Consider the following 27,622-nt stretch of genomic DNA (forward strand, 5'->3'; position numbering starts at 1 on the left):
GAAAACCAAACCCAGTTGCTGTGAAATTTTGCAATTCCATGTAATCTTCATAAGATTATGGCATTCACCATCTAGAACCATAAAATAGTGAATTACTTTCATGATGGCAGAAGGTTAAATCTTCTATGAGGTACAGTTTATGCTCTGAGATTACACCTGCAAGCTTAAACTGATTGACTGTCTTGTTGGTTTACAGAAATTCTGCTCATCTGCAGTAACTCATTGACATCTAATCACTGCAGCTCGATTCTTTATTCATTCAATCATATGCTTCCTAGAGCCTCATATGTGGGAAGAACATAAGGATTTCCTTTCTTTTTTACTTCTATAGTTCTCTGATCTTCTTCTGAGCTCTACACATAACGATTGCAGGGTTACTTGAAAACATACTGCATTCATTTCTTTGACAGCATTTTCACAGAAAAGTGAAGTTCTGAAAGATAGAAGAAGTATATAAAGCCACATTGCAAAGGGATCTTGTCACCATAACATAATATTTGAAATGTTAATCTTTTCACTGTAAAAAATGTTATTATAATCATCATAGTTTGTATATTGAGTCTTTTTTGATGCAACAAGAATTGCTTGTTGTTTGCAGCAGTTATATGATTTCCTAATTCAAATTTGCAGATTCAAAACAATATAAAAAATATAAAAATATATATATGTATGCTTATATATGTATGAATGTGTGTATGAGAGCGTCTAACAGAAAAAAACCTATTGCAACATAAAACTCAGGTAATTATTGTAAATAACATTCTGGTTGAATATTTCTAGGGAAAAATGAAAAAGCATCACTTGGAATGAAAACAGATCTTCTTATAATATAAATTTTATACACAGAAATGTCATAATAGCCATAACAGTAATACCAGCATGGTAAGAGCAAATTGTATTTAGAAGCAAGTCTGACCTCACAGACTCATTTTTCACTTTCGACTTTGTTAGTAATAGTTCTTCAGAAGAACAGAAGAAAAATTCTTGAATTGATATTGTACTTTATAAAAATCTAGGCAACTGAATATTTCTAAGACAGCTGTTATTTTTTATTGAGACTACCTGTGTGTCCAATTTAGGAAATATGTGACAGAAGCAAAGGATTTCAAAGCAGGTACTATTCTTTTGGCACAGACAGGCAAACAGGCATACACACATACAAAAAGATGACAGGCAGAGCTCTGGGCTACATGCTCTTCAGCATAAATGGCTGTTTAACTCAAGACTAGAGCTGTAAACTCCCTTCTGAAGAGAGGCAATGCGAATTGTGCTCCTCCCTTGCCCATCCTTTTCCTTGCAAGCAGAAAAGAACACCTATGAACCAGTCTTTGTTCATGGTCATTGTTATATTGTAGAGATGGAGCAATCTGTCAGGGATAGAAAAAAATTATTATAATTCAATTTTTAAGGATAATTGTCTGTTTAACAAAGGACTAGGGAGAAAACTGTTTTGGTTTGGTTTGGTTTTTTTTCATGGGGATGTTAAGCTAATTTGCATGAAAGGAAGTTGAAGAATGGTGACCATGTATAGGTCACATGGGTGTGAAAAGAAAAGGTTTAAGCAGTCTGAACTTATAAGATGAGGAAACACAGCATAAGCTATGCCACTCTTCGTTTTATGTTCAGTACAACAGAGTCTTGCTTGACCTTGGTAGGTCCAATCTAATGAAATCTTATAAATCTTTCTTAATAAGTTATGTGCCAGCTCTCAGTTAATTTGTTCTTGTAACCAGAACTAAATTATTACCTCCTCCTCAACCATTTACCACATTTTTCAGTATTAAGTAACATTGTACATTTGTAAGATACATAGGTTATTTTCCATGCTTTCAGCATGACTGTGGCTGCACCCAGCCATGTTATAGCCTCTTGACAAAGTATTGAACACTGGGAGATTGTGGCTAATCAGCCTGAAAGGGATAATCCAGAAGTCTGTAATTTTTCAAATATGTGGAGAGTTTTCCAAACTCATCTGCCCTTTGTACGTGCCAGGTGATTGTCTTAAACAATAATATCTCTGTGCAGATGCCTCTCTTCATATAAATGAGTAAATATTCTTGGTTGAGGCAAGGAAACTAACTGTTCTGAAACTACATTTTGCTTCTGTAGAGGATCCTAGTAAGGCTGAAATCTCTTCTTCAGTTACTATTTATATATATATATATGTATGTGGAAAAATTAATTGCAACAGGAGACATGGACACATGCCTTTCTGATTGTACAACTGTCTCATGTTTGGGGTATTAATTTGAGAGAATAGTAAGTTTAAAACAAAAAAAAGTAAAGTTTAAAAAATATTAGTAAATGGAGCATGAACAGGTCTCATTTCAGAAAAGGAAAATATTTTCATGGGGGAATATCTGGAACGTATGCTATTTGGAATTATTTTTGATTGATTTGAACTCAATAAACTATTCTCTCAGAAGGATCCTCTTCTGTTCCACTTACTGCCCAGAAATTTAGTTCTGAGTTCATAACAGTTCACTAACTTCTTGGAAGAGAGAAACATCAACACTCTAGTGTTGATGTCATATGTATATACTGACACTGTACCAATAGTATCACAAAAAGTTACATGCTGTAATAACCACAACACAGAGAAGTCCAGAAAAGAACAATATTAAATATGGCAGGCTTCTACTGACAAAATTCACAACCAAATTTGCTGTGGAAGGCATTTTGTCTCATTAGAAAGTAAAAATGCAAGACATCTGTTAAGATGAAAGATAATATTTCTAACTTAATAAAACACAAATATAATAGTTTCCATAAAAAGAGGGACAGTCCCAAGAGTGAAATTACTATATATTTCATATTTCTAATTCTAACACAAACATAACTTCTGTAAACTACAAATCACTACACATTTTCCACAGTTCACGCTAGAGATAGATAATAATAATGCTTAATATGAGTTTTACATTCACTGCTTATGAATAAAAAGGATAATGTTCACTAAATCTACTGAATAGTCTTCTATATCAAAATCTGCACTTAGTCCTGATACTTTTGTTTTCCTTCTTTAACATAAGACTGTGCTTTCACTGGACCTGATCAAACTCCTGCATTTTTAAGTTGAAATTGTCCTACTAAAAGTAGAAGGTTCATGTTTGCAACCTTACTGCCTTGTGCACAAATGTACAATAAAACATATATTTATGTACCTCATTTCACATCAACTTCAATGCTAAGCTAAAAATGGCAAGAAGTAAAAACTTGTAATAAGGGCACATGGAAAAAAATGCTTTTCTGTCCAAATGTTGTGAGTTGATACTTATAACTGGCAAATAGCTGACAGTGAAACCTCACAGTGTTTTTATTAGGAATATGTAAACTGTTAATACAAAAATGTTCCAGACTATTAAGCATGTGAAAGTCAACAACGATTTTATTAAATCATCCCAGAAAATGACAGAAAGGTTATGCAGTGTCTGAAGGACAAATCTGATGTGCTTAAAATGGGTTAGTAGTGTCAAGAACAAACTGTGCTATAAATTGATTTCTCAGGTAACAATAAAACTGGAAATACTACAACCTTAAACCGATAAGATCATGTAGCAAAATCCTATGCACATATGCAGTGCGATATTTTCACTACAATCTTCACAACTAAATCTTTTCATTCAGATTTAAGCACTCTGATTTTTTCAAAAGTAGGAAACTGAAAAACTATTTCATTAACTCATGACCTGTTAGACATTATTACTACTTCATGTCTTCCCATTCCATGCAAATCATCATATTCTACTGAAAATGTCTTTTCCCGTGTAATTATTAACATCTCTTGAAACAACAGAAGCTTTGAAATAAGCATACATTGTGGAGAGGTAACCAGTGGATACAATATGCAAACTCTCTTTTCTCCATTGCTAGTGCAAATGAGTTCTAGAAGTAGTTTTGCAGCCCCTACTGATTTTTTTTTCCAGGCTTTTAATGTATAGACTGCTAACTAGTTGATTTCTTGTCTGTTAAAGGTTTGTATAATAAAATAATGCCCAACAGTTGGTGACAAGTTAGCCATCTGAGAAGTAAAGTGAAAACTGATCAACCTTTCATCATTATACAGGATTTCTTCATGATAGTGTTGGAGACCAAAGAGAAGGCAGAAATATATATGGCAGAAATACCAGTAGGACATTACTGTAGGTGAGTTGGACACTTCAAACCACCTTTGGAATTGTTTGATGGAACTAGACACCTCAAGGGTAATTCATTGGAACAATTTTGGATTACTATGTTAAGGTAAGCTGAAACTTTTCTGTAGTGTCTATTTTCCTCTGTTGATTAGACAGCTGGATAGCTAAGACTTTAGTGCCTAGTTTTCAAACACTTAATTTAGGAAAAAACACATAAAATCCTAAAGAGGGTCATGGAATAGACTAAATTATTTGTCCTTTTGATAAAGAAACATGACAAGCACATGGTCTGGAAATTATATATCTGAAAGAAAATAACTGGAATTTGAAACATCAAAAATCTTTATTTTATTTTTCACTTATCCTAAGCAATTTTTTACCTCACCCTTCTCCATGTTTTTTACAGGTTTGGAGGATTTTATGTGTTTGCATTTTCAGAAATTAATGAAATATTTACTATTTGCAAATACCATTTTACAAATTGGGATATTTATATTTTCTGCTTTGCTCTACTCAAACTCAGATTGTCAGAGAATTAACAAAAAAAGCCTCCCAAGATCTGTTTCCAAGTGGAAACAGTTACACTGATGCATGTCACTGTATCTATAGCTTAGACTGCTTTTCTTTCTATGTGTATTTGTGTGCAACTATCAGTGTCGAGTTTGACCGGTAGTTTTTAACATTCATTCACCTACATCATTCTGCAGGTGCTCAGAATAAGCTTCAGAGGCATTTTGTCTGAGTTTTTTTTCTTTTAAAAATTTACTAACAAAAAGCTGCGTCATAAAATATACTGCTTAGTATGAAGCTTTGCATTCACCACTTTTATAATATATAATTTATAATATATTGGCAATAGATATTGTTAACTTGTTAATCAGAAAAACTAGGCTTTTTTTTATAAATTACTGTTTCTGTAGTTTTCAAAATTTATTTAATAAATGTGGGTTCATTTGTTACTGAACCTGTACATTTTTTCCTTTAAGATGAAATTCAAATTTAAATTAAAAAATAATGAGATTCTAGAAGATAGTGGTAAATTTATTATCCAAGAGGAGAAAGATAAAGACTTTTTGTAGAATGTAGTTTTCTTACCCAGGAAACAAATAAAAGCTTTGCCTTAAACTTCTGAAGAGGGCCACTACTTTTTTTAGTGAGAGTCATCCATTCAAATGTTCTCCTTGGGTATGACCATAAACAACCCTGTGATGTGTCATAGATAGTTCAGGTGATATATTAGCTATCAAATGAATACTGTGGGTATACACATCAATAGGAAAAATGCCAGTAATTTTACCACAATTACTTGCAAATTCAGAATGAGACACATCATCAAGGAAAATATCTGCAGTCAGATATTCATTCCCAGTTACTTGGAAATGTGGCAGTTACTTAAATAAAACTCTGGGACAAATTCAGCTATAGCATAACTAGTCCACAGCATCATTAGTTTTGTTTACACAATTCCACAAAATAACAATTTCTCTTCATTGGTGTTTCTCAAAAATGGGATTTCTGCTCTTAAATGCAGAATGAGACCAGTGTTTTAATTTCTGCTTTGAATCAGACAGAGCCAGAGTTTGAATGTGTCTCTCTGCCACTCAGAGAAACATCTCTTTGATGTTCAGGTGTTTCTTTCCTTTTTATTAATCTGCTTTTTCTCTCTCCTCTAAAAAATGATTCACACTTCTGACAAAAGATTCACAGTCTCACCAACACCTTGAATATATCTGTTGTGTGAAGAGTATTCTTTTCCTGATGAAGAGGATTAATGCAAAGCAAATGTCAGCACCAAGTCTTACAGCAATCCCTTCCGGTCCTTGTGAGTGCATTTTGGCCTTCTTGCTTCAGTCACAACAATATCTGTATATTTCATCTGAACATCCTCCCTCTCTTTAAAGAGGCAAGGACAGAGGAAGGTTTTCCCAGCTTTAGTGGCAAATAATACCACCTGTGGAGAATGCCTGATTACAGTACAAACTAGTCTCTCTTGCTATCTGAAAATATCACATAAGCCCAGCAAAAAAGAAAAAAAAAGAATTTTGGCAGCAAGTTGTTTAGTTTCAAGATGAATTTCTCTTATATAAGAGTAAAAAGGTGGTTCTATAGTCATGTAGGGCCAATATTTGCCTCTGTTGAATGAAGTGGAGAACTGCACAAGGGTGAGGAAATTAATATAAATTATGTTTCCTCAGGATTTAGGGTCTCCAAGGCAGCAACTCACAAGACAGTAACACAAAATCCATGTTTTCAATAAATTACTTCCCTGGGTGGCTAAGGTTGATCATCATCATCTTATCTGTGAATTTCAGAGATGTTCTTAAGCAAGACACTATACTTAAGTCAAGTTTATTGGGATTTGTGCCTGTAATTTGCTGTTGGAAGAAGAAGTACAGCATCTTTTCTCCTAGTCACGAAGGAGACCTGGATTTCTCAGGTTCATCAGTATATGATTGCAGTCCTTTGGGCTATATTTTGAAAGAGGTGTCCTTATGGTACAAAGCCTTTATGATAGATTTGTTCTCAGATCTTCATCTTTAGATGGTACTGCAGAGCATAGAGCTGTCATTCAAGCTTTTCCCACTGTCATCTTTGCTAGTAAATAATGTAGTTAATCCAGTACCTCTGCATCTTTGTATGGCTGTCAATGCACTAAAAAATAACAGGCTAGTGCTCCTGCCAGAAGTGAGAGAGAGTTATAGTGTGGGGATAGTCAAAGGAATAAAATGTGTTAAAATTATATCATATCCCTCCTTCCCACCTTGGGTTCTTGATTTCTCAGCAAACACTTCTCACAGATTTGCTTATCCCCTTGAAAAATTAGAAATAATATTTCTCAGAGTCACACCATAAAGCCATGTCCATGAGATTTTAAAAACAGCGGGGTGATGATTTACTTTTCAATGCCAAAAGGCTTGATCAGCACTTCTTCACTTCAGGCCATTATTCTGTGAAGACCTCTCACGTTAACTCTCAAAAATTGTACTGAACTGAAAGGTGAAAGCACTGCGTGGAGAATGATCTGCCAGTTCAGCCCTTTACAGATCCACATTTCTGCTGTAGTCAATGCACATGGTTGAGGGTGTAGTCTCAGCAATAAATTTGTCTTATTGAAATAAATAATATAAGCATGCAACTGATGATCACCTATAATGTTTTTAAAAGTGATCTAACATTCCTTTAAACAAATAACAAACAAAACCAACAGTATGGAGTGTTGTGAGGAAAATTATATGAAGAGTTTTTTTTCAAGAAGCAAGAACAGTGTTCTGCATTTTAATAACACTGTTACGACTGAATTGTAATATAATTATAATTAAGTGCAATTAACACAATAGAATTATTTTATTTTTCTTTTGTATCACATTATTTGTTTCATAAGTTTGCCAGCTGCAATGTATCTTGTCATTTTGGTTGCTGTTAATGAATTCATTACAACAATTTTCAACCAAAGATACACAAATTATAGTAACGTTAAGAATAATTTGAAAATCTACAAAATCATCACTTAGAATAAAATGATAATATAAAAATCCATAAATAAGCAAGTAAACTGTCATATTTCCAGTTTATATTTTGGATGGCTCTGCGTAGTTCTTATTTTATTATACTTTATGGACATAATGTCTTAAGATGTTTCAAAGGTTTAATAATACTAAGACTTAATAATACTAATACTTAAAAATACTTTAATAATTTTTAAGACTAATTGATTTGGATACCAGGGTTGGCCAAAGATGTATAATTTCCTTTTTAAAAATCAAGATGTCCTTCTGTTTTACTGACATATCTCCAGACTAATCTATTACTCGGATCTTCTATTTAAAACAAACAACTAAACAAAAAGTGATACCATAGGAGCGAAGTCAATAGTCCTTCCAAAGATCTATTGTGGGACTAGGATGAAGGTGTCATTGCAATCTGTTGTAGTTATGAAAGTCCTGTTTAAGACTCTTCTTTACCCATTTCCATAGTTATGGTTTTATGACACATTCATAGTTCTTTCTTTATAACACATTCATAGTTCTTCTGTGATCTGGTTTCCTCTTTTACTTTCCGTTTCTGCTCTGGTGTCCCTGCATCATTTCCCTTGTAACAAAATCCACTAAACATGTATGTAGCAGAGGGTAAAAGCAGAGTTTACTACAGCTGTGAAGGGGAAAACCAAGAATTTTGTGCTACCTTTGTCCAATCCTTGTTATTGAAACCAGCCTGATGCCTGATGCTATCTGCTTCTGTCTCCTTGCCTACTCATGTTCAAACATTTTTTTGGATTAGGGGAAAATGACCCCAGCAGTAAAATCTTATCTCATTTGTCTATGTCTACAGTGCTAGGTAAAACAGGACTAGAGAGCAAGCTCAAATCCTGAACTCAACTATTCATACTGCTTAATAATTAACATACTCTCTGGCATGGTTTTCACCTGTACCATCTAACGCTCTCCTGGAAAATGCATGGCATTGCAAGAACCAAGAGCCACTCCCCCACCCAGAGCTTTCTCTACCCTGCTATCGCTTACTAACCTATTACCAACTCCAGCTGGAAAGCAAGTCTTTCTCTTTGAATACACCCATAAGCCCTGTCTATGGCAACCCAGAACCTACAACAAATGCCCACAGTAACATGATCTGAAAACAACATTCTGGGCTGCAACATTCTTTCATTATTTCAAACACATTAACTGAAAAATAAAGAAAATTACAAGACATTACTGTATCTGGATCAAAGTAGACTCTCCCAGGCACAGTCCCAAGGCCAATAATATTATGTGGCTGTGGCCAGTCTGTGTCAGCTGAAGTGTGCTCCCTGTTTACAAGTACAGGTGTCACCAGTTGTTGCAGGGTGAAGATGCAGGTCAATGCTACCTGGTGATACAGAAAGTCATTGAACTTGTCAAGGTTTAGCAATTTATGGGTCACACATTCTGAGCATGGAAGAAAATAAAGAGTTTATAGGAAGGGTTTGACCAATCAGGGTTTTTTGGTTGGTTGATTTGTTTGTTTGTTGTTTTGTTTGGGGTTTTTTGGTCTTGTTTTTGTTTTTCTTGGTTTGTTTTTGTTTTTTGGGGGGGTTGTGTGTGTGTGGGGGGGGAGGTGGGTTGGTTTTTATTTTTTTGTTCTATTCTAAAGAGACTGCATTAAAAATTTTGGACTCGTGCTAAATTCTTTCCTCAGGATAAATATGTAAACAAACAGGGCTCAACTTTTTTAAGGTACATCTATGCTACCTACCCTTAAAATGTAGCTCACTATATAAATACGTTGCAGAGAATTACTTCTTTCCCTTCAATTCCAACAAGCTTAAATCCACAGCTTTCGTATCTCAAGCAAATTCCCTCACAATAAGGCCGTTGCTTAGGTTGGGGCTGACAGTGATACTCAAAGCACTCAGCTAGAAATATTAGTTTCAGATGGGCTCCATATTGGGTGTTGTTACCATTATTATTTTGTTTCAATCCTAAGCTAAGCTTAATGTACATAAATTATCTAGGGAGTGATGGGTTTGTACATAAATTATCTAGGGAGTCATGATTAAACCCATGTATATTGCCTTCCATCAGCATGCACCCTAGTAATCTCATCTCTTTTCCAAGTCATGGTTTCTGAAGGAAGCAGTTGTAGCTTGCTATAGATTGAACACTCTGTTGACAGTTCCTGAGACCATCCAACAAGAAGTTACTAGATTGGATCCTTTAGGAAACAGTCTTTCGGTTTCTAAATCATAATGGAGTTCAGATGTAGAGCAGGTAATGCTTTTCAAGACAAAATAATTCTGCAATCTTATATGTTCCTACAAAGCTTTAGATAGACAAAGAGGGGCTAACTACATACAGACATCTCCAGGTTCAGAAGTAGGAGAAGAGTATATGCCTTCTGAGATATAGATATTTTGATCTGTTTCAGGTATGGAAAGAAGAGAACCAAAAATTTAATCTAAGTGCATCATGGAAAATCACTTTTAAAGGTCTTAACGAAAGACATTGCTCCATCAAAATAATATAAAGGCTACTATCTGAATTAGAATAGCTGCAGGGAATAGGAGTGCTGAAGGAGTTAATCAGATTTTCAATTTGTGTAGGAAGCTGAAGGGAAAAAAAAGTGCTGGGAGAGAATTTGCCTGGCCTCTGCAGATGCAGTGAAAGATTATCAACTTTGGAGGCAACAACTACTTGGTTTTTGGCATAATTTTTATGGTGTGCTTCAAAAATAGTTCTGTGAATGACTCACCCCAAAACTATTGTTAAATCAGTGGCTGCCTAGTCTTGTGAATGGTCTCAATCAAGAACCAGGGTAAACTCCATAAATTAATGAAAATGCTTATACTTCTTAGTGGACATATTTAATGACATAGTGCAGTGAAGGAAATATTTCAATCATAAATTTAATCATGAATTCTTTGAGTAAGTTTTATCCTTTCTTTAGTCAATACATAGCTAACACATCACTAATTACAGGGAGCAACTTGAAGCTTTAAAAAAAAGGAAGAGATATCTTCAAAAAGGTAAGTCAGAGCTTAGTTAAAAAACATTATCAAAATAAGGTAAATATATATATGCGAATAAGGAGAGTGAACAGAAACCTTGGATGTGGTTGATACTGTACCCCATTTCAGTAGAAAAAGATCATGACATCAGATAAGAGAAGGTCTAAAATGCATCCATTTGAAGTGAGGAACTTCAGGAGGAAAATATTTTCTGTGAAGAAAAGTTTATTTTAATATAGATGTCTAAATCTTAAAAAGTATTGTAACAACATAGTCAGCAATAGCAGAAGGTTGAATTTGATTGCTTTTGAAATACTGTTTCTGAGATCTATAACACTGTGCATGCACACTTCTCAAAAAAATTTTAGGTTCTCAGCAAGACACTTCAATGACTTCCCTAGAAACTCTGAAACTGCATAATCAAGAATTATTTTAGTTTAAACAAATATAATTTACATCATTCATGTTTCTTCTTTCAAAAACCACCTTATAAGTGGTTTATATAACCACCTTATAACACTGTAAGTTAAAATGACCTAGTTTCCTCTTACTAATTTGGATTTAATTCTATCTACAAACTTTTAAACTATCAGGTTATGCAAACTCACGTATTCTTAATTTTCTGTATGTGTGTATGTGAAGGTGGGACAGAGAGAAAGAAGATTTTAAGGAGGTTCTAACATGGTATGAAACAGGATGGTTTGTAATTCTGATTGACGTACCTTTTTTCAGTCTATAAAATACACTGAGATACATGACAAAGAAAACAAAAGTTGTCAAAAATAGTCAAGGAAGTCATTAAATGCCATAAGCAGAGGAATAGAGGGAGTGACTGCTGTGTTTGCAAGTTGCCTTTGTTCATACAGTCATGTTCCAAATTTGCAATGCATCAGCAACTTAATTTTTTTCCTTAATCTTCATTTATGCTTTTCAATTCCTTAAGTCAAACAATTTTATTTTGTAACTCCAACACTTGGTGCATTTGACAAACTCCCCTTTCCTGGAACTGCAATCATTTAGTATGATGCAAAATGAAATGTAGCTCCATATCAAACACCCTTATGGTGCTAAGTGTTCCTAATGGTATCTTTTAATTCTGCTCCATCTTCATTCATTGAAGGACTGCAGCTAAGGCTGATGTCAGATGAGGAGAGATGAGTAGAGATGATGGTGATGTTGATGATGATTTGACAAAGCATGAATTTCTCCAAAATGCATTTTCAGTCACTTCCAAATTATGTGAGCACAAGCCAAATGTGCTCATTACCAGAATTTTGAAAATTTCATTACATACACACAAACATAGAACTATCATTATGCCAGTTTAATCTAGTGCTCCTGACATCCATACAAAAATTGACAGTCTGTGATTAAATCCCCAGTTTTCTCCCAGTTCCTAGGTTAGCATCCTAACATCAGAGTACAAAGCAGAAATGGGAGAGCATGTTTACCTTTTACTGTGCTGTTTTAAATCCACTGGTTCTTGAACAGTTTTCTGAACCCCGTACTATCAAGCCATTGCTCTCTCAGTCAGTGATGATGTCTTCCACAAAATGAAGTTTCCCCAACATATGGATATCCATAAATTTCCCAGTCTTCACATGTTCCACATCCCACCTGTTATGGTGCTTGTCTGAACTCTTTCTGATTTGTTCTCTTTCTGATTGAGGATAGGAATCTGAAACAGTTTATTTCATAGGTTAAATTAATACCTTCTCCCAAGGCTATGGATATTCTGACAGTAACCCAGAGAAGAGAGAATATAAGACTTCTCTTACTTTTTTTGTTAGAATTGTCCTCTTTTCAAAACCATTCACAGCTTTGAATTCAGGATTAAAGAAGTTTAGGATTTAATTCTCCTAAGCTGAACTGAAACTAAACCTAAGATGCACAGCGTAGGTGTTCTAAAACTCCAACAGAAAGAAATGCGTGGCTTTCTCCAACAGATTTGTTTGGATCTGGTCCATTTTCTTCTTTTCTTATCTGTCTTCAAAGAAAATTGTTTACACAGGGCCACAAAATACTTTGATCTCAAACTAAAAAAAATCCAGAAATTATGTCTATCACTTAATTTAGAAGGTAAATTGAAAAATCAATTCTTTGCACAGAAGAATTGAACATAGTCTCATTGACATAAATGCACTGAAGTACACAAGTGAATTGAAAGCTATATTCCTCTATTATTGCTGGGATTTGTCACAAGTAATTTTAGAATCATGTATTGATCTTTCATTATTAAGATTTAGAAAAACACTCATTTGCTAATCTGAGCACTTCTGAGTTCATTCACAATAAAAATAATTACCATAATATCATCAAAATAAAAAACTCAGAAAACCATCAATAAATTACCCCAAATATTACACCAATATAAAGAGTTCCCCATTCGAACTTCTGTTTTGGTTTGGGTTCTTTTTGCATGGGGAGCTGTTTGGGGCTTTTTAAAACCTTTTTAAACCACTCTATCTTCACTCTTTTTGTTCAGGATAGTGACAGAAATGTATGACAAAAGTACTAAAGAAACACAGCTCTTTAAGATGAAAAATTAACTGTATAGTCATATATGGATAACAAAACATGAGCGTTGGTTTATAAACAACAGTCTCATTGTGCTCACTGAAAACACGACTGTAATTTTTCCAACTTTCTCTCTTTCAAAAACTCTCACTGAAAGATGAATGGAAATTGAATTCATTATATACACATTCAATCTGCTCCCCTTTGAGTGTCATGCCTTATTTTATTTGATAATTTTAAATGATCACTACAAGATGACTGATAGCTAGGATTTTGAATGAATATTACTTCTTTACTGTATTTTGTAACTACGGTTAGCTAAGTATTTGATGAGGGTTGTAAGAAACATAGAATATAGCTCTCATATGGGGAAGAAAGAACTTACCAAACACAGTATTTCCTATCATAGTAGAAAGTAGCTTAGCATTGAGTATTTCTATCTGTGCCAAGTTTGAACACACTTGGCAAAGAGATATTTCACACAGGAGAAAAATACCTTCTCCATGAATGTCATAGATCAGCTGCCAGCTACTGGCAGGTCTATGGTAGCTGCATTGATGGCCTGGGCTCATTAGCCATAGCTTTGGACTTGTCAGTAAATAACTCCCATTTCTGCAGAGCTTTATGGGTGTTCAAGCTGTCTGGAGGAAGATTCAGTGTAACTTATACAAAATACGAGTTCAGCAAAATTGTCACATTTTTTCACTTCTATTGGATAATACATCCATATTACAGGATCTTTTCAAAGTACACTTTTGAAATGGAGCACATTAGCAACTTTCAAATGGAGTACTTTAGCAACCTGTGGTTTAAGTATAGTGAACAACTGACCAACAGAGTTTTAAGTGCTTATGTTGAGGTGCATATGTTGATGGACAGGCAGAATCAGGTTGAAATGTCTCTTACTACATCTAAAATAAAATCAGTGAAGACATCACAATCCACATCTTCTCCATCCTTGTCACTGTTCCGTGTTGGAGACTGTAGGAGAAAGTCTGTTCACATGTGCAACTCAATGGCTTCTTCAGCTTAAGTAATATTATGCTTACCTAGGGCAGAAGTATCAGCAAAAATTCTGTGATAAGTCATTGTAAATAGGATACAAACAGAGAGGATATAATGAACAATTGAGCAGTCAAAAATCAGCTAAAGGCAGTATGATAAATTTGTTTTGAGTCCACTAACCACTTTTTCCATGAAAAAGGATCGCAATATACAAACAAGGGAAAAGTTAGGAATTAAGTAATTTCATTTACCTTTAGATTTTTAAACTGCAGCTGTTTATACGTGTACTAACACCTTGGCTTGTCTTTGTAGCCAATAGCAAGAAATGGTTCCAGAACACAATTTCACTGACCCCTTTTAGAACATTTTGATTTAATTGTGTCCTTCAGATGCCTACTTCTAACCACTGAGAATAAGAATAGCCTAGATGCTTAGGTCTGGTGTAGCTACCACATTGCAAAAGTTTCTTTTGGTGTTATATATCTCAAGTAAAGTAACTGAAATTCAAAACATGACTGGCAAAGGTTTCTCCCTGCAATTGAACTCTTTAATGTGGAGTGTTTGGAATCTTGCTGACCTTCCTGCACATAGAGAACACTATAAGCCCTTTGGAAGGGACTGCTGTATTTCACTTTGTCTGTCACCAGAACTCATCACTGTTGGAAAGATAAAGGGTAGGAACAGTGGCTTGCAGTCATAGATAACAGGTCATCTTACCTATTCCTTTGCCCTCAGCCAAGAGCAGGTATAGCTTCTATCAGATACATCAAACCACATTTTTGCACAAAAGTTGTTAAATGGTTTTATGAATTATTACTGAGAAAAAAAATTAACCATAGTAGGAAACCTAACTCTGTGATATTCAGCTACCTCAGATTTTTTAATAGGTAGGCCTTTGAGAATAAAAATCCTGACAAAGTTGTATTTAAATGTTTTGACCATTCTAACTACAGTAATTGTAAAATGTTCCTACATTCCATTTTATGGCTGTGATGATTTTATATAAAACCTATATCCATTGTTCCACTGATTTGTGTGGAACAGAAATATCTGTAAATCTAGCTAATCCACAAATGCAGGCTAATGAGAGCTACAGGGTAAGTCTGCCCTTAATTCGCTGACTTCCTTCAAAGATCCAGGTCTCTGTGCAGCCTATTAATCTACTAATGAGTCAAATAATTTCTGAAGTATGCAGGCATCACTTCCACACTTGCCAGGATTTGTTTGCATCTCTCTGGTTTTTTTCAATGTCAAAGCGCTATCCAGAGCATCAAGCTAGTCTATTTTAAGAGGTGCTTTCACAGAAAAGATGCCCTTATCAGGAAAGATTTTTTTGCTTAATAAGAAAAAATATACACAGTATATAGTGCAGATGTGCTAAAATTTAATGAAAAAAAATCTACTGAAATAAAAAAAAAAAGAAGAGTTTGTTTCATATCTAGTACCATAGTTTTACAACAGATTTTCATGTTGGAAAATTGAAAAGGTTTAGAGGACTGGTTCTGACATCATCTATATCCATAGCTAATCCTGAGTACTTCCAATAGAGAATAATGGGGAGGTTTGCAGACACCTACAGGTTCTCTGCATAGATCTTTCTGTACTGCATCTCTTTTCTTCCTTTTTGAACTGTTTAATTGCTTGGTTTTCAATTGTCAGGCCTTTGCGTCAGTCTGCAACTATTCCGTAAATCATTAATATGCTTTATAAATAGAATAGGAAAAATAATCTTTTCATTCAGTGGAGATGCACACAACTTACACATTATATCTGAAAAATGCACTTTCAGAGAGAAATGGGGCTTTCATAAGTACTTTTTGTTTGTTCAAAGAACAATTAAAGTGCACAAGACATTGTATACCATCATGAAGAGTGGGCTAGTTGGGATACTAGAAACAGTATACATGGGTTCACAGATCACAACTATCAACCAAAGAAGGAAAATCTAGATTATTTTTGCACAGACTGAAATGTGCCTGTGAAGTCATGGCCTCTCTTTAATGACTCAGTATATGATGTATTTGAGGGCAAAGATTGTTTATGATGTACCTAATGTAAACAATTTTTAGAATTAAATATGTCTCAATATTTTTTAAATACTTTGGCTATGAGAAATTCTATTTGAAAACTTGCACAAGAAGCTTCAAGGACTTTGTTTCCAAGTAGGTGTTGTAATTCTTGTCTGAGTATGTAAGGATCTTATATAGCTTGTTGGTTCTATATTAGAGCAGCTAATATCTTAAGTCCTCCTCCTTTTGGCCTCATCTTCATCTGTTCAGGCACGCTGGCTAGCTGCCAGTGCTCTGCAGCTGTCTAGGCTCTGTCTCTATAGCTGGGTCAGTAGCCACCCTGTGTAACCTTAGTTCGACCATACTTTTAATGGTATCCTTTGCAATTGCTTTCTGATCTTATTTGACAGTTGGATTCAAACCTGTTCTGTGGTATATTAGCTGCTGATCTTCAGATTAACCCATCGCTATGATAAGCAAATATTTCTAGGATAAGGGATAGATGATTTCCTTTCCCCCGATAGATATAAAAGAAAACAAAAAACCTATATTTACAGCAAGTATTTTATTCACATGGAACAGGTAAATAAGACACTTGGACACAAAATTCAGAATAACCTTCTGCATCCACAAATGCAGTCTCCCATTATCATAGGCTACCAACTCAAATAATCTTGTTAATATCTTAAATGTATTGAATAAGCCCAAGAGATCCAAGAACTGACATCATTACAGTGATACTCATTTTCAGAAAAGGCATATGAAGATATCCAAGATTGCTGTTAATTGGCCAAATATGTGTTACCAGCTTAGAGTACAGAGTTGTATGACGTGCATGAGTCACAGCAAATGACAATTTTACATAATCCTGATTTATCTTTGGGAGAAACTCAAGAAAATTCTTTTCACTATTTTTGTCAGGAATCTAGTGATTACAGTATAGTATTTTTCCAGTTTCTGGGAATGTCATCCTGTAGAGAACTGCAAGACAGAAACTGACAGTACATTTCACATGATGCCATATTTTTTCTCTGTATTCAGATGGAGGCTAGAGAACAACCCATCTCACTCCGAAACATACGCAAAGCAGTTTGTCAGCTGACAAGGCACTGATAGGGTGCACAGATTGCACTGACTGCTGTCCAGAACAAGAGTTTATACATATAGTTAACACTTGAGCCCTTCCATATAGGTGTCTAAGGCATCTTAATCTCCACTGAAGTCTCACCCTAGACCACAATAAATTTTAGCAGAATTCAAGCCATTTGACAAGAAGTGAATATTTCAATACCAAGTCAGTATCGGACTTGTTCATGCAAAGATATTACTGACAATGAGACAATGACAGGCAATAAAATGGAAATGTGAAAAAAGAAATTATCATTACTGAATCTGTGGAAAAAAACCTCAACAGAAGCTCCATCAGGCCTAATTGTTACACAATAAGAATGTCACCAAAAAGTAAGAAGACATATGTGAACGTGTGCAAACACAAAGCTGTTATGATATGTGTTTGTTGGGGAAAATAGGGTTTGGATTAGCAGTCTGAGACCTTCCTCTCCAAAAAGTTGACTTCTACTTCCTCGTAATTCACTTTAGAACCACCCCCAAAACCAGAAACATTTCACCACAGCTGAAATATTGTATAATACCTTTATCTTGCAAAACTACATTTGGACCTCATCAGTAAAAAAAGTAAATACATGATATACAGATGATTTTTACAGTTCTGAAGCATGCAGAACACTAGTATTCCAACCACACTTTTATTTCTTAGGTTTTACCCACTTTGTGAAAATGTGACTATCCCAGAAGAGAGCTGCAAGTAAACCATGATTTTAATAAGAAGACATAAAGGCATGAAGTGAAGCTCTTCATGTATGATTTTGATCATATAGTCCAGTACTTTCAACACAATGAATAACAAATTAAGTACTGAAGTTTAGTTCAATATGCTCATGGTATTCAAGATGTTTCATTATATTCTGTAAACCAGCTGATGAGTTGGATGTTACCTTGAGTGCAGAATGTGATCCTATCTGAGAGTATACACGCTGCCATTTAATGTTTCTGCAAACCCATCTACTCTTATTCAGACTACTATTGCTGCAGGATGAGCCATATGTAGTTCCTTAGCAGTCGTACTCTCACAAAAGCAGGTGGTTTAAGTGCGTCCAAGAGGAGTTCCTTAAGAGGGAAGCTTTTTCTTTGCCCTGATGGTAAAGCAAATAGCTTAGGGAACAGTCAAGCACGATGTTTGTCTGAACAGTTAATTCACTCATGTACCTATATAGAACAGACACCTTCATTTCCTGAGATTTAAAGCACTGAATAAATTTTTGAGCACAACCAGATAATGAAGGATGTCTCCTTTTACATACAATTAGAGACCTTGACCAGAAGAAATGCTAAGACCTCCTCCATTCAGACCTCCTGTAGTAGTACCTAAATCTCAGAGAGTACATAGCCTGAGTTGAACTATTTATTCTCCACTTTTCCTGTTGAATCTGGATCCCAACACAGAAAAAGACTGAAATATTCCAAGGATTCATAAGAGAGAGAAAAAGTAAAATAGATCTGCTTCTATCCTAGTTGTAAGGATGCTTCCCTGAGAGTGATGCTTTCTTAGTTCTGGCTTTATATACTGTCCTAGGTATTATCTGGACTGTTTATAACAACATGTTGTCAACATCTTCTTAGATTACAATTATTGATATACTGGACTCCAATATAATAAATATTTAGGCAAATTCTGAAATTTTATCTAAAAAGCAATTTTTTTTGCTATTTCATTTCATCTTCTTTTAAAAGCAAATAAGAAATATGTACATCAGAAAGTAATTCTCCTGCTACCTAAGAAGTTTGTAACCTAATGAAGTTAGGCATGTCTTATAAGCACAATGGTAATTTAACAGTTGTAAAGTTGCATCGAAACTGCGAAACTCATAGACTGATAGAGTGGCCTGAAGTCTATCACTAGGATTATAATGGAAAAGATGAATTAGGCCTCAAAAATAGCAAATGGTAATTTTAAACTTTTGATGCATTTTTTAAGCTTTAAAACTTTGATCTTTTTTGTTTTAGCAGTCACAGAATGAGATATGAAAAATATCCTCAACAGTCACTACTTAGAAGCAGAACTTACAGAAGTACACAAGCAATTAATGTCCAGTATCATAGTAAAACAAATATTAAAACAATACATAAAAAATAAAAACATGTACATCCATTACTTTTTAAGAATTACATAGTATGCTCAAATGACTCATTATTTCTGCAACCAGCAACATGGACACATGTAAATTTTGTTAATGGATTTTGTGAATTTAATGTTGCTTTCTTAGCTAGTACTGTAACTGTAGCAACTAAGACTCTAGAAATATTTGATGCATGCGTTTTGCTTTATGCTCTTCCAGGGTAAATGCACAGAATTATTTATAATTCTTGTAGACAGATTTTTAAATGTGTCTTGCAGAAAAATTTTTAAAAAGCATCTTTTAAAGCAAAGAGCAAAGAAGTCTTTTCCTTGTTTGGTTGTTTTTTTTGTTTTTTGCTGTTCTGTTCACCTCCACAAGAATTAATATTACATTGTCATCAGCTATTTCCTGTGGTCCACCTGAGTTGTTTAACAAAATAAAGACACATGTCAGTAGAACAATTCAAACACTTCTCTGGTGGAAAAATGCTACTTTCTTTTTGGCAATATGACAAAGACTTCTTCTCTGTTACCACTCTCACAAAAATATCTCCCTGTGCTATCTCCCTACCACCAATATGGCTCTACAAGATTCTCAGAACCCAGCAAGAAGAGTTACCAAATGGTACTGGTTTCCCTTGCACGTTCATGCAAGACTTCACACTTTTCTGCAGACAGGAATTCGAGAATCATGAGTGACTCGAAGAGAAAGATTGTTTTTAAGACTGTTTTAAAATGGAGCAACTAAGATCAACACATTCTTTACTCGTAGACATGAGCCTTCCCCTCTATTCTCTGTGCTCATGGCAGAGAAAACAGAATAGTTCCATTATTTTAATAAAAATAGAAATCACATGAAAAAGTAATCACTTGCCCCACAGAGGACTACGGTCAGTATGGTAGGAACACTATGTAATGGCTGCATGGCAGATAAAGCAGCATGGAGGGTAAGAAGGGGGTGAACTACTTTCCTATTTTGGCAACTGCAATTTAGCAGAGGGCCATGGTGTTCCTAGGATTTTGGTTACCTGTCTTTCAGCAGTATGATCCTTCTTCATTCTAGTGCAATACTGATTTGTATAACTGAATACGCCAAACTACATTTCCAACAACTTGACTGCTGCTTCAGTCAAGATAGGCATGAACTGCCACTGTATTTTCAGTAGTATTAGACACAACCTGATCTGGGAGTTGATTTCATCAGTGACCTACCTGAGTTGTTGCTCCCTTCTAGAAGAGAGGCTTATTATCTCTCCCAGGTATCCAGATTGGTTTTCAATTATCTATTTATCTTCTACGCTTCTACTGACTACCTACTTCAGCTGATAACTGCCAGCTGCCTCATATTCTCTGTGAGGCTTGATAGAGATCTTTCACAGTCGAATGAAAGTCCTGTAGTTACAATGTGCTGTGTTCTCTGTCACTGTGAGCTGTAAAAGAGAAAAATTTTTTTGGCCTAGAATAGACATGGTTGATGGTTATAGAGAAAACTGACCTCAACAGAAAGACATACTTTGGCTATATATTGTCATTAGAATTCTACACTCTAATCATAGTTATATGAATCTTATCACAAAACTTGAAGTATATGTATCTCATTCACTAACAGGACTAGGATTAAGTTTTATGGTAATGAGAGAGCTATTTGTGTGTATGAATGGGGGTGGGTGAGGAACACAGGTTGATGATTATTAGTTGTTAATATAAAGCTTACAGAAGGTGGCCTATATGAATCAGCAATATAATATTCATGATACTGTTCTGTGTATTGGTTAGAAATGAAAAGAATGCACACCCCACCAACCTGCTTATGGACATGAGAGAAGTTTGAGTTGGGTATATATGGAACCAAAACCAATCCAGAAAAAAAGCAGAACATATCAGAATGTAATCCTGTGCATGCCAGAACAACATACAACCATAAACATGCACCCTTTAGATTCAAACTCTGTAACAAGAAAGACATAACCTGAGATGTAGCAGAGGAATCTAAGTTTAGCGGATGACTCATAAAATTCTTGTTTCAACTAAAACGAGTGGCATGTGGGGTCAATGGACTATTCTAGCAGAGGACTTACCCAAATAATAAGAGGATAGACTTACAGAAAATACCATCACATATTCAATGCTTGCAGCATTTTTTTTTCTCTAGTGAAAACTAATACTTACAAATCTTTTATGTTAATATCATTAAAAAGACCTCAAGCTGTTATCAACCAAAACGAGTGTTTAACACGCAACCTCACAGAAATCTATCACACTATTGAATGGACAAAATGAATAACTAGATGTGTGACTCTCTTCATAGACACACATGTGTATATGATAAGTGGTTTAATTCTTCTTTACAATTATTTCACTGAAAATACATAATGCCACACTCCCACACGAGACACATATACACATGTACCAGCTCTGAACTTTCGGTAGCTTCCAGAAATTCACTCGGAAATGATTAATTGCTATCACTCAAACAGTTTTAATTCTTACCCTAAGAGGGCAGCTATGAACATTTTACTTTGAATAACGGATGTCCTACAGCAAAGGTGCCACCAACACTGGAAAGATGTAGAATGACAACAGGGTTTTTTCAGTCTGCAATAGGGAATCAAATTACTTCGGAGCCCTCATTCTACAGGCAATCACAGAGGACTGTATTCACTTTAAAAACCTAATGTCACTGCAATCAAAGTCAAAATAAAAAATAAATTCATACACTAACTTCTAGTCTGAGGGCTCACGGTAATTTTTATGACCAGAAGCAGTTTCAGGCACTAAGCTGTATCTGAACTTAATGTAGACTGTAGGCTAGAATAACATAGTTATAAATGCATCCAGCTTATGTTCAGACTCTGCCCTGGACTAGAAAACACAAAACTGCAACAGTAAGGAAATTAAGATGCATACATGTGGTGTTTTACATAGCATGCAGCATGTACTATGTAGTACAGCAAATACTGTGTATGTGATTTACCTTCTCAGAGATATCACTGTGTAAAATTTATTGTCTATAACATACATAGTACAAATTTATAAATTTAAAATCTATATATTTATATCTATATAAGTATATATTTATAATAGTTAAGGCATACCAGTGGAGGAAATCATAGAATCATAGAATCAGCCCTATTGGAAAAGACCTCTGAGATCATCAAGTCCAACCTTGATCCGACACCCACCACAGTTTACTAGACCATGGCACTAAGATGCCACATCCAGTCTCATCTTAAAAACCTCTGTGACCGGAGAATTCACCACCTCCCTGGGCAGCCCATTCCAATGTCTGGTTACTCTCTCCATAAAAAATTTCTTCCTAATATCCAACCTAAACCTCTCCTCACACAGCTTAAGATCATGCCCTCTTGTCTTACTGATAGTTGCCGGGAGAAGAGATTGACCCCCACCTGGCTACAACCTCCTGTCAGGGAGTTTGTCTCCCTTGAGCCTCCTCCAGGCTAAACAACTCCAGCTGCCCTCAGCCTCTCCTCAGAGGACTTGTGCTCGAGTCCCTTCACCAGCCTTGTTGCTCTTCTCTGGACCTGCTCCACCACCTCGACATCTTTCCTGAACTGAGGGGCCCAGAACTGGATACAGTACTCCAGGTGTGGCCTCATCAGTGCTGAGTACAGGGGAAGAATCGCTTCCCTGGACCTGTTGGCCACACTCTTCCTCATCCACGCCAGGATGCCATTGGCCTTCTTGGCCACCTGGGCACACTGCTGGCTCATGTTCAGCTTCCCGTCAGTCCAAACTCCCAGGTCCCTTTCTACCTGGCTGCTCTCCTGCCTGTAGCAGGCAGGGGTTGTTGTGGCTAGAGTGCTTGGCCTTATTGAACCTCATCTCGTTGGAATCAAACCATCTCTCCTGCTTGTTCAGGTCCCTCTGAAGAGCCCTCCTGCCTTCCAGCAGGATCAACACTTCCCCCCAGCTCGGCGTCATCTGCAAATTTTCTAATGGTACGCTCAATCCCCTCATCCAGATCATCAGTAAAGATACTAAACAGAACTGAGCCCAACACTGATCCCTGGGGGACACCACTAGTGACCAGCCGCCAACTGGATGCAGCATCACTCACCACCACTCTCTGGGCCCGGCCCTCCAGCCAGTTCTTAACTCAGCACAGAGTGCCCCTGTCTAAGCCTTGGGCTGCCAGCTTTTCCAGGAGTTTGCTATGGGAGATGGTGTCAAAGGCTTTGCTGAAGTCCAGATAGACCACATCCACAGCCTTCCCCTCGTCCATCAGGCGGGTCATCTGATCATAAAAGGAGATCACATTAGTCAGACAGGACCTGCCCTTCCTAAACCTGTGCTGGCTTGATCTGATCCCTTGTCCATCCTGTAGGTGTTGTGTGATTGCACATAGGATGATCTGCCCTATAACCTTGCGAAGCACTGAGCTCAGGTTGACAGGCCTGTAGTTTTCCAAATCTGCCTTGCAGCCCTTTTTGTGGATCGGTGTGACATTCACCAACTTCTAATCATCTGGGACCTCCCCAGTGAGCCAGGACTGTTGGTAGATGATGGAGAGTGGTTTGGCGAGCTCTTCCGCCAGATCCCTCATCACTCTAGGAGGGATCCCATCTGGTCCCATAGACTTGTGAGGATCCAAGTGGCTCAGCAGGTCGCAAAGTGCTTCCTCCTGGATTACAGGGGGGTTATTTGGCTTCCTGTCTCTGCCTACCAGCTCTGGAGGCCATTTGTCCCGAGGACAACCTGTCTTACTGATGAAAACTGAGGTAAAGAAGGTGATAAGTACCTCAGCCTTTTCCTCATCTTTGGTAACTATGTTCCCCATCATGTCCAACAAAGAATGGAGGTTTTCCTTGCCCCTCCTTTTGCTATTGATGTATTTGTAGAAGCACTTGTTATCCCTAACAGTAGTGGCTAGCTTGAGTTCAAATTGTGCCTTTGCCTCTCTAATTTTCTTTCTACATGACCTAACTATATTCTTAAACTCTTCATGAGTAGCCAGCCCTTTATTCCATAGTTGGTAAGCTCTCGTTTTTCCCCTAATTTCCTTAAGAATCTCCCTGTTCAGTCAGGCTTGCCATCTTCCCTGCCGTCTCGCCTTTCAACACACTGGGACAGCCTGCTCCTGTGCGTTCAAGATTTCCTTCTTGAAGTATGTCCATCCCTCCTGGACCCCTTTGTTTACAACAGAAATATGCAAGAAAAAAGAGGTATAATTTCTATATTCATGTATTATTTTTCAGGTCCCTTTGAAAATCACTCTCTTAACTTTATATAAACCAGCATGTAATCTGTAATATTCCACTGTAAATGGCAATGTAGATATGCTAGGCATTTTACAGGAACTGTCTGAGGTCCTATATGGCCTAGAATTTCCTCCAGAGCACAAAAAGTGTTTGAATATATAAGAGAGCTTAAGACTACTATAATGTCAAATATACATCTTTGAGTTCAGCACTAGTAGCTTTTCTAGGAAAGACTTTTCATCAGATTTCATCATAATTTACACATTTTTAATCCTGTAACTGTGGGCCTGCCTAGAAGAGTTTGGCCATGGGCATTGATACCCAAGTTTTCTTTGCTTGCATGCCCAAGAGTCACAGTTTAGTATTTGTTCTTTCCTCCAACTGTCTTAGTGGGCCCCTTGTGGGTCTTAGTGGGCCCCTCAGTGGACCCCAAAGCCTGTAGTGCAACCTGCTGCCTGGATAGATACTGTGCCTGTGAGGATGCTGGGCACAGGTTCCTTTCATAAGAGATGACCGATACTGCTACCTAAATTAATGTAACTGTGACTTACACAAGCTGCCCTGTCAGTCACCATGTTTGTTTCTAAAAATGTCCCTGGACTCAGATATGTAACTCAAGTATTACTTAGTTTATGCAATGTCACAAAAATGATTCCAAACTGTTCAGTTTGTTTCAGGAAGAACGGTGTTTGCTGTCTCTACCAGTGAACTACTTACTGATCCTTATGAGTACAGTGCCAGAATCTGCTCAGAGACTGTAGAGACCTGTCTGCTTTACAAACACGTGACAAAGTATTCTCTCCTGAATCTGAAAAACTTGCCCTGGAAACAGACATTACATAAATTATAACAATACATCCTAAAGATGAAGGAATGATAAAATGTTACATTACTGGTATCTACAGGTTTAATGATTATAGTTTAAAACACAGAATAATTAATAACACTTCTCACATAAAAGGAAACAGATTCATAAGAAAAGGAGCCAAAGAAACCTGATTTCTGTTAACTTGTGCTTCAGATGGCAGTCCTCTGTGGATGGATTCTTGAATGTGTAATGGGCATTGCCATTCACGTTGCCACTTTTTTGAAGGGTGACATGCTCCTTTCCAGATTATTTTTCTAAACTTTTTGTGGCTGGTGCTAGCTAAGGGATTCAAATATTATTAATGGAAAATAAACAGACAAAAATAAACTGCACAAGTTCAAGTCTTTCCTTCCTTCACTAGCAGCTCAGCAAACTAGAATATCCCCAAGTTCTCTCTCCTCTTATCCATACACAGGCAGCCTCAGTTCCTTTACATGCCTGTAAAGATCCTATTCATAAAGCTCTCACTAACAAAGTGCATGCAATAAAGTTTTTTTTTTAAATATATACCATGATAATCACATTTCTTTTTGTACATTTTGCAACACAGTATCAACGACCACAATTATTCCAGCCTCCTTACACTACTTTAAGTATTGTACATAATGTGCAACCTTTATGCATAAGAATAGGCATGATGGTAAAGGTTTTAATAATGCAATTATATGATTATGTTGATCTCTTTCACCACAGGATTTTAGCCTTAAGGACAGAATTTCTGGAGAATGTAGCGGCTCTGGGTGCCGCGGGGCGGGCAGGTGGGCGGGGAGGGCTCACGCCTGGCTCCAGGTGGCGCGGGGGCCCGGCCCTGCCCGCCCGCCCGCACCATCGCGCTACAGCGCGGTACATCCCGTCCCGTCTCGTCCCACGCCACCTCCCGCTGGCGCTGGCTCCATCCCCTTCTCCACGGGCCGGGCGCCGCGCCCCCGCCGGCCCCGCGGAGCCGGGTTGGGCAGCCCGAGAGGCGTCTCCTCCGCAGCCCCCGCCCCCCCGCGCCGGTGGTGAAGCGTCTCGGCCGCTCCCCGGCAGCTCTCCCGGGACAGGGGCGCCCCGTCGGCCCCACAGCAGCACCCAGGCCTCCTTCCCTGCCGCCCGGCCCGGGCTCTCCCGCTGCCGAGGGCACCTCATGGAAAATAAATAAATTAATTCCCCCACTCGCACCCGCGGCAGGGAGAGGAGCCGGCGGCGGCCGCGAGATTAGATCCAGCCCGAGCTAGAGACCAGGTAACGTAACCTACCCGCCAGGAGGGAGGAGGAGGACGAGCAGCGAGGCCGCTGAGATCGCCCCCACTGGGGAGGGCTCCGGGGGACGGAGAAGGGGCTGCCCCAGCCGCGGCGCGCCGCCGTGGCCCCGGCGGGCTGCGAGGGGCGGTTGCCCCGCGCTGTGCGCGCCGCACTGTCAGTCACACACACACACGAGCCGCCGCCCACGCAGGGATGGACGGATGGATGGATGGATGGATGGATGGATAGACGGACGGACCCCGCGTGGGGCGCACCGCCGCCCTCGGTACCAAAGCAGCCACCGCAGGGAGACGCCGCACACCCGCCGTGCCCCGCTGCCCCGCGGGCGGCCGGCTCTGACAGCGGGGCAGGGAGGGAGGCGGGCGGCGGGGCCCGGCCGGGGCCGCAGCTCTGGGGGGAGCAAGGCGCGATCCCTCCCCCGCGCCGCTGCGCGCATCCCCGCGGGGCGGCGAGCACAGTGCCGGGGCCGCCTTTCGCCGCATTCCCGCGCCCTTCGGCAGCGCCCACCCCGACCGGAGCCGTGGTCCGGGGTTCCTCCGCCCCGGGGAGCTCCGCTGGGAAATATGGGCGGGGAGCAGCAAAAAACGTGCTGCCGCGTTTGCCGTCATCAGAGACGGGCCTGCAAGAAGCTCTGTGGTCGAGGTGACCTTGGAGGAGGTGGATCTGGACGGAGCTGCTATTGCTCCATGCAACTGTAGCGCTGGTTTTCCTACTCTGGGCTGTTCTGAGCCCCACAACTCTAGCATTATTATCTCGAAACACTGCTGGCTTTAGTTAATGGTTCTGTACAGAGCGCTTGGTGTAATTGGTACCAGAGCCAGGAAAATACTCCCCCATCATTCTCTTACTTGATCTCTGCTAGCACACAGTCCTTGAAGGGAATGGTCTGAAGAGTCTCCTTGGTGAGGAGCAATTGTCCCAGGTCATACTTGTTGAAGTGGCC

General features: G+C 38.0%; 1 protein-coding gene and 1 long non-coding RNA gene across 3 annotated transcripts in view; one reads left to right on the forward strand and one right to left on the reverse strand.

The window, feature by feature from the left end:
• Positions 1-814: 814 nt before the first annotated feature.
• LOC116786544 lies at positions 815-27,174 on the reverse strand. 2 transcript variants are annotated; one of them, XR_004356991.1, is made up of 5 exons: positions 26,673-27,174; positions 25,284-25,388; positions 20,560-20,777; positions 10,740-10,831; positions 815-1,367 (listed from the first exon to the last, which is right to left on the reverse strand). It is a non-coding gene; the product is annotated as an uncharacterized LOC116786544 (long non-coding RNA). The 2 variants fall into 2 exon arrangements; XR_004356992.1 differs by lacking the exon at positions 26,673-27,174 and adding an exon at positions 25,562-26,218.
• The window catches only part of SLC16A7 (solute carrier family 16 member 7), an 81,443-nt gene continuing 80,264 nt past the window's right edge, over positions 26,444-27,622 (forward strand). The window contains exon 1 of the mRNA XM_032687192.1: positions 26,444-26,658. The gene's annotated coding sequence lies outside the window, so the exon portion shown is untranslated. The remainder of the gene's footprint in view (positions 26,659-27,622) is intronic.

This window comes from Chiroxiphia lanceolata, chromosome 5, assembly GCF_009829145.1.
Source record: "Chiroxiphia lanceolata isolate bChiLan1 chromosome 5, bChiLan1.pri, whole genome shotgun sequence".
NCBI classification, from domain to species: Eukaryota; Metazoa; Chordata; class Aves; order Passeriformes; family Pipridae; genus Chiroxiphia; species Chiroxiphia lanceolata.